The 13008-nt window shown below is 33.8% G+C and overlaps 1 protein-coding gene across 3 annotated transcripts in view; it reads left to right on the top strand.

Annotated features, from left to right (window-relative positions):
• Nucleotides 1–13008, top strand: part of GLCCI1 (glucocorticoid induced 1) — an 84743-nt gene that overhangs the window by 45635 nt on the left and 26100 nt on the right. The window lies entirely within an intron of this gene.

Here is a 13008-nt window from a genome sequence, read left to right as displayed (position 1 = left end):
CTTCTTGGTTCTAGCAAATTATCTTAACTGTTTCCTGAATATAACGGTACTTCCTGTATTTGTGATAACCTTACCTCTTTCAGAGTTTAAGGGTTGCCTTCCACGTTTTGGTGAACAATTCGGATTTTACATTATTTGTGCCCTTCATGTCCTTTATAAATATTTGTTATGCACTCAAGCTCTTCCCTTTCCAGAATGAAGCCTGATTTTATGTAATTTTATCTTGTTCATTTTAGTTGTTTTTTGTTCCCACTTCAGCTTTGTTGTTTTTGAGTTACAGCAACTAGAACTGTAAATCATAGGTTTTACAGTAGTGTTTTCTGCTTCTCATACATTTTTTTTAATGATTTTCAGCATATTGTTGCCCTTTGAGACCCAGTAGTACAGTGGAATCCATGTCTTCTAGAAATAGTTTTTATTACCTATGAATACCTTTTATTACCTATGAATAACCTAAATTATAATAGTTTTATGTATATTTGGGGTTATTTTTCCTGACAGTGTTATCTTTCATCTGTCTAAATTCTTACTTGTTTTTTATAGAATTACAGAAACTTAGGGGGAGGGTATATAGCTCAGTGGTAGAATGCATGTTTAGCACGCATGAGGTCCTGGGTTCAATCCCCTGTACCTCTCTATACTAATTACTTCTTCCCCCCACAAAAAATAAATCTAGCCCATCTCCTATATAAACACTCAGAAAGATGCTCATCTAGATTATTACAGTCATTCTTAGTAAGAAAAACTCATCACTTGGCAGGAGAACCAAACCAGTTCAATTGTTTTAGCTTAAGTTGTTAAATAATTCATTTGTATATCGAATTCAAAATTATACCTCTAAGTTTTGACTTTGCCCTCTGTATCAATATTAAGTCTGCTTTAAATATTTGAAAGGCTTGCAATATATCATTTTCCTCCAGGGTAAACACTGACATTTCTCTCAAATATATTTCATAGGCCATAGTTTCCATGTCTTTTAGTATCATTTTCATATACTAGGGTTATCAGTAACTCTCATATACTGTGGTGTCTGGACTGAATAGATACAGTAGTCTATTAGACTTTGCCCATGACTGTATTACATTTTTAGTTATCTTCTTTATATTATTTATGTAGAGAAATCCTCAATTGCTATCTACCCTACACACAAACCCATATGCATATTTTTGAATAACAAAAAAATAAATTTGTACTTTTATCTCACAGGTAAATACATTCTTAAAGTTAGAGCCAAGATTTGGTACTGTCGAACATGGGACTATAGCAACACATAATATGCACCCTTAAAAGAGGAATCGCTGACATGACTGAGGAGAGATTAAATTGCTCTCCCCACAAAGCAAACATACAGCTGGACAAAACTATCAGAATAACTAATTCATCACTCTGGAATTCAACCAAACAAATTGAGAAGCTTTATTCATAAAAAATACTGAACTCAGGGTAAGAGTAACACAAGTTTGTGATGTTCTTATCTGGTGCTATGCCACTTTCCCTTTTCTTCATCCCCAACTTTGTTGGTGTGGTTTTTCAGCCAGGATGGGGCAGGTCTTGAAAACCATAAGCTTTGCTGCCCCTGCTAGAGAGAGAACACTCACTAAGGGAGTGCTGTAGATTAAGATTGTAATCTTAGTTGCAAACCAGGAAGGGCCAATGGCTCTGCTAGTCTGAGGTATTGGTCTAATTTGGGGCAGGCAAGAAACTCATGGAGTTGCAGGATTTTATGGAGAGTTCTAGGAGGTAAGACAATCATGGGGGCTTGATAAGTTTACCACATATCCTATGTTGACTGGAGGCTGTGGACATGCCCAGCAGGAAATGAAGTGGGTCCAAGTCACCCATGCATCACTGGTCAGTGAAGCCTAAGAGTTTCTAGAGAGGAGATTCAAGCAGGCCTAGTGGTAATAAAATCTGGGGCCAAATTCTAAAAGCCCCAAACTTTGAATACATTCCTCATTCCACACATACATCCTATCCTGGGAGCAGAAACTTTACTGGGTTTAGATGTTTGAATAAAATTTCAAAATAGTTTTTGGCTGAATACTAAGGTGATATGAGATCAGCTTAAAAGGATCTCAAAAAGCCAGCCTTAGAGAGAAAAAGAGGAGAAATAGACTAGAGTTATCAGTGGCTGCACACCATGGAGAAAACACTTTTTTTGATCCATCAACCACCCTCAGAGAAAATCTGAATCTAGAGTTGCTACAGTATAATGTCCAACATTCAACAAAAAATTTAGAGATAGGCAAAGAAACAAAGGACGACTCATATTTAAGAAAAAAAGCAGCCAGTAGAAACTGTATCTAAGTGTCTCCATATGTTGGATTTAGCAGACTAAAACATCAAAGCAGCTATTGTAAGTATGTTCAGAGAACTAAAGGAAACCATGTTTAAAGCATTAAAGGGCAGGAGGACAACAGTGACTGAATGAGTAAAGAATTTCTACAGAGAGCTAATTATTATTAAAATGATATAAACACAGACCCTTAGGTTAAAAAGTATAGTAACTAAAAATTCACTACATGAGCTCAAATAGAAGATTTGAGAAGAACTGGTGAATTTGAATATAGGTCAATAAAATTTATATACCCAGAATGGTCAGAGAGAGAAAGATTGAAGAAAAGTCAAAAGAGCCTCAGAGGCTTGTGAGGAAATACTAATTTATATTTATGTATATGTAAATATACATACATACACACACACACACACACACGATGGGAAACCCAGGAGAGGGGAAAGGGGGAGAGGAAGAAAGAGGAAGGGAGGAGAGGAATTTAAAAGTATTTGAAGAAATAATGGCAGAAAACTTTCCAGATTTAATGAAAAACAATCTGTAGATTCGAGAAGCTCAGCAAACCCCAAGTAGGAAAACACAGAGACCCACACATGGACAACATCAAAGTTAAACTATTGAAAGCCAAAGGATAAGAAAAAACCTTGAAAGCCAGAAGAAGAAAATGACTCCTTATACACACGGGACCAATAATAGTTTTAATGGCTGATTTTTCATCAGAAACAGTGGAAACCATAAAGTATGACATATTCAAAGTGCTAAGAGAAAAAAAATCAACCAAGTATTCTTTTAAAATAAAGATGAAATACAATATTCCTAGGTAAACAAAGACTGAGAGAATTCCCCGCTACTAAACTGTCTGTTACCCTGAAAGGAAATAACTCCAGTTTATTTCAAAACCATAGGAAGAATTGAAGAGTGTTGAGTATGGCAAATATGTGGGTAAATATGAAAGAGTCTATAGATGCATTTTTCTTATTTTTCTACATATTTTAAACACATAAGATTATATAAAACAATAATTATAACAGTTCTCATCTTAAGAACACATGACATATATACATGAAATATATATGACAATAATAACACAAAAGAGGGCCAGGGAAAAGACATATTTTGTAGTGTAATCTCTATTTTACTGGAATTAAGTATTATTTTGAAGCAGATTGTGATCAATTAAAATATCTATTATAATCCCTAGAGCAGTTGCTAACAAAATAACTCTAAAAAATAGAAAATTAAAAAAATCATAAAGGGATTAAAATGGTATACTAAAAAAAAAGCCACACACACACAAAAAAAGCAGCAAAAGAGGAAGAGGGGAATAAAATAAGATGTTACACAAATAGAAAAACATCAAAATGTCAGGAGGAAATCCAACCATATAAATAATTACATTAAATGTGAATAGAATGGAAGACCTATGTAAAAGGCAGAGATTGTCAAACTGTATAAAAAAGCAACACTCAGCTATATGCTGTCTATAAGAAGCACACCTTACATTCAAAGACACAAATAGGTTGAAAGTAAAAAGATGGGAAAAGATACACAATGAAAAACAGTGATGATAAGAAAAATCATCAGACAATAATGACCTTAAGACAAGAAGTATTATTAAAGACAAATACAGACATTTCATAATGACTAATGAATACATCAGGAAGATATAGCAGTCAAAAACTGTGTGTACATCTAACAACAGTCTGAAAGGCATGAAGCAACATTGTAGAAGATGAATTCAGTTTCTGTAATTGGAGATTTCAACACCCTATTCTCAATACTTGGTAGAACAACCAGCTAGATAGAAAATGAGCAAGGAAATAGAAGACTTCAACAATATTCATCCATCAACTTGACCTAACAGACGTATGTAGAAAACTCTACTCAGTGACTGTAGGATACACATTCTTTTCAAACACATGTGAAGCATTTTCTGGATTAGACCATATGCTGAGCCATAAAACAAGTCTCAATGTATTATAAAAGGTTGAAGTCATATAACAGAAATTAATCTTTAAAAGCTCCAAATGTTTGTCAATTGAAAAATACTTACCTAATAATGCAAGGGAAATTTTAAAATATTTATAAATGAATGAAAGCAAAAAGATAGCTTAGAATTTATGGTACAAGCTAAAGCAGTGCTTCAAGGAAAATTTATACCTTAAGCATATAAAAAAGAAGAGAAAATTCTGAAATCAGTACTTAAGCTTCCATCTTAAGCAACAAGAAAGAGAAGAGCAAACCAGACCACAAGCAACCAGAGGATAGATATAAGACAGAATATAGCAGAAACCAATGAAATAGAAGAATACTAGAGAAAAATTAATGAAACTGAAAGTTGGTCCTTTGAAAAGATCAAAGTTTATAAAACTTTGTCTGACCAAGAAAAAAAGACACAGATTACCAAAATCAGCAGTGAAAGGGGTGACATTACTACCAACCTTACCAGAACTTAAAAGTGTTATAGAGAATAAGAATACTATGATCAAAGTTATGTCATCAATTTAGAAAATAAGATGAAGTGGATAAAATTCTAGAAAGATACACTAATAGAAAGAAGCAAATTGCCAAAACTGATTTAAGAACAATTAGAAAATACAGATAGACTTGTAACAAGTAAAGAAATTGAATGAGTAATTAAAAACCTTCCCACAACGAAAATCCCAGGGTTGGATTTGGTGAATTCTATCAAATATTCAAAGAAGAAATAATTTTAGTCCTTCACAAACTCTTTCAAAAATAGAAAAAAAGGGAACACTTTTGCATTCATTTTCATTTCCTCATTTTATCAGTGCAGATTTATCTGATTTCAAAGTCAGAGACATCTCAAGAAAATACAATTTCAGAACAATATCTCTCTTGAATATAGATGCAAAAATCCTTAACAGAAATATTAGCAAACCAAATCCAGCAACTTATAAAACAGATTATACACCAAGAAAAAGTGGGATTTGTTCCAGAAATGCAAAGTTGGTTTAAGATCCAAAATTCAATTAATGTAATACACTATATATAAAATACAGAACAAAGTCACATAATTATCTCAGTAGAGTCAGAGAAAGCATTTACCAAACTTCAGCACTCATTCATGATAAAAAAAAATCTCTCAACAAACCAGAATAAAAGGGAATTTTCTCTGCCTGATAAATTTATGATTTATGAAAAATTATGATTTATGAAAAACCTGCAGATAACATCATGTGCAATGGTGAAAGCCAGAATACTTCCCACCTAAGATCAGGAATAAGGCAATGATACCCACCGTCACCTTGTCACCACTTCAGTATTGCACAGGAGGTTCTAGTCAGTGCCATCAGGCTAGAAGAATAAATAAAAAATATCCAGATTGTAAAGGAAGTGGTAAAACTGCCTTTATTCACAGACATATGATACTATATGTAGAAATTCCCAGGGAATATACAAATATATTACTAGAATCAATAAACAAGTTCAGCAAGGTTGAAGGAAAAAAGATCAACATACAGTGGTTTGCCTAGACGTTTGATACGAACAGTCCCCAAAATAAGAAAGCAATTTATTACAGTAGTATCAAAAATATTAAAATACTTAGGAATAAATTTAACCAAAAGCAGGGCAAGATTTGTACACTTAAAATGACAAAAATGTTGCAGGACAAAATCAAATAAGGTTTAAATTATGGAAAGGCTTATTTTGTTCATGAATTGGAAGACTTAATATTATTTAGATGGTAATTCTCTCCAAATTGACTCAGCATAATCCCTGTTAAAATCCTAAGGTTTTTGTTTTTGGTAGAATTGACAAGCTAGCCCTAAAATTTATGTGGAAATGCAAAGGGCCAAGGAATGGCCAAAAATAATTTTGAAAACCAGGAAAAAGTTTGGAGGACTCGCATTATACAATTTCAATACTTCTTATAAATAAACATTAATGAAGTTGGCAGAATATTAGCATAAAGAAGATATATTATATAAATGGAACTAAATTGTGAATTCAGGAATAAACCCTTATATTTTATGGTCAGTTGATTTTTGACATAACTGCCAACACAACTCAAAGGAGTTGGAAAAGGACAGTGTTTTTAACAATTGATGCTAGAATAATTATATGTAAGAAAAAAACTCAAGTCCTTTACTCTCACCATAGAGAAAAATTAAGTCAAAATGCATCATAGTCTTATTAAATATAAGCTCTAAAATTATAGAACTTCTAGAAGACCTTGACTTACAAGGCATTCTTAGATACAATACCAGGAGTAAGGCCATAAAAGAAAAAATTCTGAACTTTATTAAAATGAACATTTATACTATGCCACTAAAAGAATGAAAAGACAAGCCTCAGACTGAAAAAATATTGGCAAGTCATATTTGATATAGGGCTTATATCCAGAATATATAAAGAACAAATCAATAAGAAGACAACCTATTTAAAAATAGGTAAGACAGTTTGGTATTTGGATGGCAAATGACAACATGAAAAGGTGTTCATCATTGAACATTAGGCAAATGCAAATTTAAACCATGAAATACACACCTACTACCACAATCACTGTAATCTAAGTGGCAGATAATGCTGAATATTGACAAGAATGAAGAGAATCTGGAACCCTCAAATGTTAGAAATATAAAATGACAGTGACTTTTGGAAAATGGTTTGACAGTTTTCTTAAAAGTTAATCAGAAACTTAGCATATAACCTAGCAATTCTATTCCTAGGAATCTGTATAAGAAAAATGGAAACACATGGCTACATTGAAACATGTACACAAACATAACATAGTTGTTCATAATAATAAAAGCTAAAATTACAGAAATATCCATCATTTGGTAAAATGACAAATAAAATGTGAACTCATGCAATGGCATACTATTCAACAGTAAAAAGGATCACTACGCTGAATACTGATACATGCCACAATGTGAATGAACTTAAAGAACATTTTCCTAAGTCACTAAACTTTCCTAAGTCAGTAAACTTCTTTCTGTAAAAAGCCAGATAGCAAATATTTTATGGTTTGTGGGCCATATAGCCTCTGATGCAGCTACTCAGTGCCACTGCTGTAGTGTGAAAGCTGCCGTGGACAGTATGGGGTGGACATGGTTATGTTGCAATAAATTATATTTACAAAAGCATGTGACCTGCTAGATTTGGCCTGAAGACTATAGCTTGCCAATCCCTGCAAAGTGAAAGAAGCCAGATGAATAAAACTACATATTATATGGTTTCATTTATATTGAAATACCAGAAGGAAAATCTATAGAGGAAAAAAAAAGCCCATTAGTGGTTGCATACAGCAAGTAGGAGTGGGCCTAGGGGAGTGGCAGCTGGCTACATACAGACTCAAAGCAAATTTAGAGTGGGATGACAAAGTCCTAAAACTGCATTTGTGATTATTTTGTACAACTCTACAAAGTGATTACAACTTACTGAATTTTACCCTTACAATGTATGAAGGGGATGTAAAGTATAATTCAGTAAAGATGAAAAAAAAAAAGAATAGATATAAAAGACTAGTGGGTTTTCCATGGTATGTCCATGGTGGATACTAAATTCTATATGATGTATAACTGAGGCTGGAAAAATGATGAGTACGTAGGTGAAAACTAAAAGTGAGAATAATAATAGTTGTAATAGATGACAGAATTGGAATTTGAGGAAATTACGAAAACCAAAATTATTATTGAAAGAGTAATATTTTTTAAAGTTATATACTACTTAAATTCAGTGTTTTTTTAAAAAAAGAACATTTGACCTGCTTCCTTGTCATGGGATCAAATTCAGCTGTACCATATCCATTCTCCTTTGAGTCACATGCATGCTCTCCACCTCAGATAATTTACATCCAGATTTCTGATTAAAATGTCAGTGAAAGCACCTATATATAATCTGCCTCCACTTTGCTCCAAGTTTATAGGAATACAACGTGAAAAATTTTCAAAGAAATATATAAGTAAATATATTTTAGCTACATTTAAGACAAGGAAAACCCCTGCCAACTATGAATAGAAGGGAAATCCTTAGTTATGAGTGGATGTTGATGCTATCTGATTCACAAAAACCTGGATCATGTTGGCCAGGTTTCTGTGAGTTAAGCAAAATTTAGGAGTATAGATCCTTACACATTTTAAGAGAGTCAAATATGTCTTGCAAATGGTGAGAGATTGGAACTAGGTTGTCTTCATAAAGCAGGAAACTAGGACCATGTTTCTAGGCAGTAGAATTAGACCCGAAATAACTCCACCTGACTCTGTTGGTGTTCTTTTGGGCCAGAGAGGCAGCTTTGCAAAAATGGAAATAGTAACAACATGCTGTGTGTGGATGTGGCATCTGGAATTGAGCTCTCTACCCATGTGAGACTAAAACCCCAGTCAACCTAATTTAAGACTTGCTTTGAAGCTATGCAACTCTAGGGTGCTGGTCTGAGCAACCATGAAACGATATGGCAGTAGAAACTCACAGAGGATAAAACTCCCACATATGGAGAGCTCACAAGCAAGGATTTTAGGGCATGTAAGGAAATCTATTGCCATAAGAGACAGCAGATACATTAAATAGGATCATTTACATCTGAGAAAATAAGAATTTAGAACACAATCCCCAAAAAAGAACTTACAGTGTTTAAGAATTTCAAACGAAATACTAACTTGCAACGAGAACAGGAGTAATTAAGAACAGGCAGAATGATAAAGGACCCTTGCAAGTCTTGTGAATAATAAAAGTTGATGAAATTAAAAATTAAAAACTCTTTGATGGATTAAATTGACACAGCAGAAGAGAGAATCAGTGAATCAGAAATCTTACCTGAGAACTGAAAGTCTGGATGAGCAAATCATCTAGAATATAGGAAAAAAGACAGAGGCTGAAAACATGAAAACAAATTAAGAACACGGAAAATAGACTTTGAGTAAGGAGTTCCAGAAGGTAAGAATAATAAGCATCAGGGAAGAGATATTTCTTAAAGGTTTAAAATATGCTAGATTTGGAGAATGATATGTCTTCAGATTGAAAAAGCCCACTAATTCCAAGGAGGATAAATAGGAAAAAAAAAATGTCCACCTTGGGTATAGTGAATTGTAGATCAAGGACACACACACTCTCACTCACACACTTCACTGCAGTTAGAAAAAAAAAAGCAGATTACCTACAAAAAGCTGCGAATCAGATTATCAACACATTTTTCAGAAACTAATTGATACCAGCATACAGTGAGGTTATGGGTTGTGTCCATGTTAAGGAAATGAATCCACATGAGACATCATTTTCTTCTATGAAAAGATTTACTTTCCCTCATTGAATTCTGTTTACTAGAGGGTTGTTAACCCCACCTTTTTTATTTTACAGACTAAACAAGTGCATAAGTGTACTTTTCCATTGGTTAGATATGTGGTTCTCTGTTTATGTAACACAATGTTAAATTAATTTATGAAGCATAACTACAGTTTAAGAAGTCTGCTAAGCAAAGTAAGGATTTAATTAATACTTACTGCTTTCATGGTACTTGATTTGTATATGTTTAATAGAGGTAAAAGAGAAAAAAGATAAATATAAAGATACTGTTTAGCATACATTGTCAGCCTTTAGTGGCACTGCTTCTTTTCATGGTATAGCATCAAATGAATAAGGCTGTATGCTCAATATTGTGTACAGCATCTGGCATTTCAAAATAAACAGTAGATACAGTCTACTTCTTAAAACACTCAATTATATATTAGGAAAAGCAACTAAGACTTTAAAGGATAATCACAGAAGGACTTATATTAACTCCCACTATCCTTATACAGTGAGAGAAGTTCGTCTCTTCCCTATGGTGCAAAACTAGAATGTCTTAAACTCCTGTGGTCCCTTTAAGTGAGTGTGCTTTCCGATCTTTTACAACACTTAGAGGTGGCAACTTCTTTTATGGTTACAACTACTCCTCTTCTGACTAGGGCATACCACATCTGAGTGACTTCATGGGTAAGGGGTCCTGGAGGCTCCTTTTCCCTTTCTTGCTTACCTCCTTCCCAGCTCCATAGCTACGTTTTCTAATCCCTCTGGAGTTGGAGCTCAAAGGAGAGGGAGAGGTTAAGGGAATAGAAATGTTCCTGCTTGATAGTACTGTTATAAGATACCTTTCCATTACCTGGGCTTGACAAATTTTTAAAACTTCCTTTTTTTTGTAGAGTAATTTCATGAGTTCTTTGAACATCCCTTGTTGCTGCACATTTCTGACCTACAGTTCTATCTTAACTCTTTTCCTTAGCCTCTAGAATTCTAGAAGTAATATTGTTTCTCAGCTGCTGAGCTCTACTTACCCTTTTAGGTGGTCTTCTTAAGTGGGACCTACGACAACCCTCCAGTGACTCTCACTTTCAAATTTCCCAAATGGTTCCTGGGAAATTTATACATTTTTTAATCCGGTTAATGTCTGAGAGTTTAGGCTGGTTTTAAATACAACAGTAAATCTGTATCATCCCAGCTCAACATTTTCAGTATTTGGAGTGGGAGGTGGATTCTACTCCATCATGTCTTATATATGGGGAACACTCAGTCTTTCCAAATTGTTTCTTTAAAATTATTTTCACTTCATTTGAGGCAAAAGAGGAAGTACACTCCCTCATATCTTGGGTTTGATTACCTCCTACTTACAGCATAGTAAGTTAGCCTTTTATTATTTCATGGATGCCGACAGAAGGCATGAGGCTTTGATTACTCACAGCTCAGCAGGAATCAAGACTATCAAGTTTGCTTTAGTACTCCTGAACCACAAGTCCCATGGGAGTGAAGGGGAGGGCCCAAGTGGGTGCCTGCACATACAGTAGATCACATTACAGGAGAGAAACAGAGCTTGGAGAACCCACTGTTTTTATCGTAAGCAGTAAGTAAACCTACTCTACCCCAGAGGGTGACATTCCAGAAAGCATATAAATATTACTGTATTGTTTTGTTTTTTTATGCTGTTTCTGATTTTGATAAAGACAAGTTGAAAAAGATGAGCTTACTATTAAGTCCTTTACTGGAAATAAGGAAAAATCATGGGCTGCTTCTTTATCTCACCAGTAAGCCCTCCTCTGGGATAGTTCTTCTTAGATGGAGCCATCTGGAGCAGTAAGTGAAATGATTAGGAAAGTTTCTTTCTTCTGATCAAACAGTGATTAATAGATGTTGTTGTGATCTTCCTTTTTTAAGTGAGAAGAATAAAAGTTTTCTTACAGTTTTGCTAAGAGTATGCCTTCTGCCCTAATAGTGTGTTAACTTTTGGTATTTTTAAAAATTGTTTTATCATACTAGAGGAAAATCATTGCAATAATATTTTCTCTGGAACTAAAAGACAATAGTCTGAAGAATTTTTATTTAATTATGTGATAAACCTTTTTAAAATACATATATTTATCCAATAAATTCTAAGTCCATATTAAGTTGAATTATAAAGATGGCCTATAATATTTTCATTGTTTAAAATTAGATCCAATAGGAACAATTTTTTAGGGTTTTACAAACTGCTTATCAAAAAGGTAAGAAATGTATCAGTAGGTTAGTATGTAGTCAGTTAATTGCTTCATCAAATTTTTGTTCATCTTTACTGCAATTTCACATCTTGCAAGATCTCCAACATTAAGAAAGGAAGTTACTTTGCAAAGTGGTTGAGATGATGAGCCAATACATAGTGACTGGTAGTTATTTGTGAACATTAACATAGTATTACTTTCAGCAGCAGTGGTAGGTAATAGAAAGAGGTTATGAACTACAGGCTAAAGGGCTGGGTCTGCCATTTATTAGCTGTGTTATGTTGGGAAAGGTAATTTATTTTTGACAGTGTTTCCTCATCAGTAAAACAGATATAATATATCCGTGGGATCCAGTGAGTTTGTGAACTGTTTCTTAAATGTTAGTCTGGTATTGTTGTCATCATGCTTGTTGACACATATGCCATATTGGTAAACATGCTTCTATATTAAAAACTATTTTATATGTATAAAAATTGTCCCAAAGCTAACTATATCTGTGGGGATGAATCTGTCCCTGTCTCTCTGTTCCTGGGGTGGGGGTTTGTGTGAGTCTGCATGTGGGCAAGCATGAAGGCATGTAAAGGTGATGTGCATGCAGGTGACATCTCCCTGTGCATGTGTGTGCTTGCACATCTGTGTGTTCGTTGTAAGTGCATGCTTGTGCATACATATGCCTGTGTTTGTGCATTTGGTATCATGGGACTGAATGGACAGCAATTATTTCATTGGGTTTGCCTATTGGAACTTGAAAGAAAAACAGGAAAATGGATAATTCATATTCATATTAAGCAAAAAGAAGTTTAAAATTTTTACTTTTAGTATTATTTTAGAGTACGTACTATTGCATTTTAAATTCCTTTGAATACCGTTGAGGGATATAATACGTAAAATTCATTTTTAGACTGCAGAACCTTTCTTTTGGGACATTGATCATCACAAGCACTAAAGTTTGTCACATTCTCTTTTTTCATATAAAAGGGAATAACAACTTGAGATTCATGACTTCTTAAGCTTTTTTTTTAGAAAAATAAGTTGGATTAATATTTTTAGTAATTTTTTTTTAAAGTTCAGTGGTTGTCAAAATTCTCATTCCCATTTGTATGTCTTCATTTTTTGTAATATTTCTTTATCTCCTTGTGAATTATTAACTTAATTCTTTAGGCAATACAGAATAGTGATTAAGAGAGCAGACTCTGGAATTCCACTTCCTAAAGTTCAAATACCTTTTTCACCACTTGACTTTGTGAC

The sequence above is a fragment of the Camelus ferus genome, chromosome 7 (genome assembly GCF_009834535.1).
Source record: "Camelus ferus isolate YT-003-E chromosome 7, BCGSAC_Cfer_1.0, whole genome shotgun sequence".
NCBI classification, from domain to species: Eukaryota; Metazoa; Chordata; class Mammalia; order Artiodactyla; family Camelidae; genus Camelus; species Camelus ferus.
This window is presented reverse-complemented; position numbering and strand designations above follow the sequence as displayed.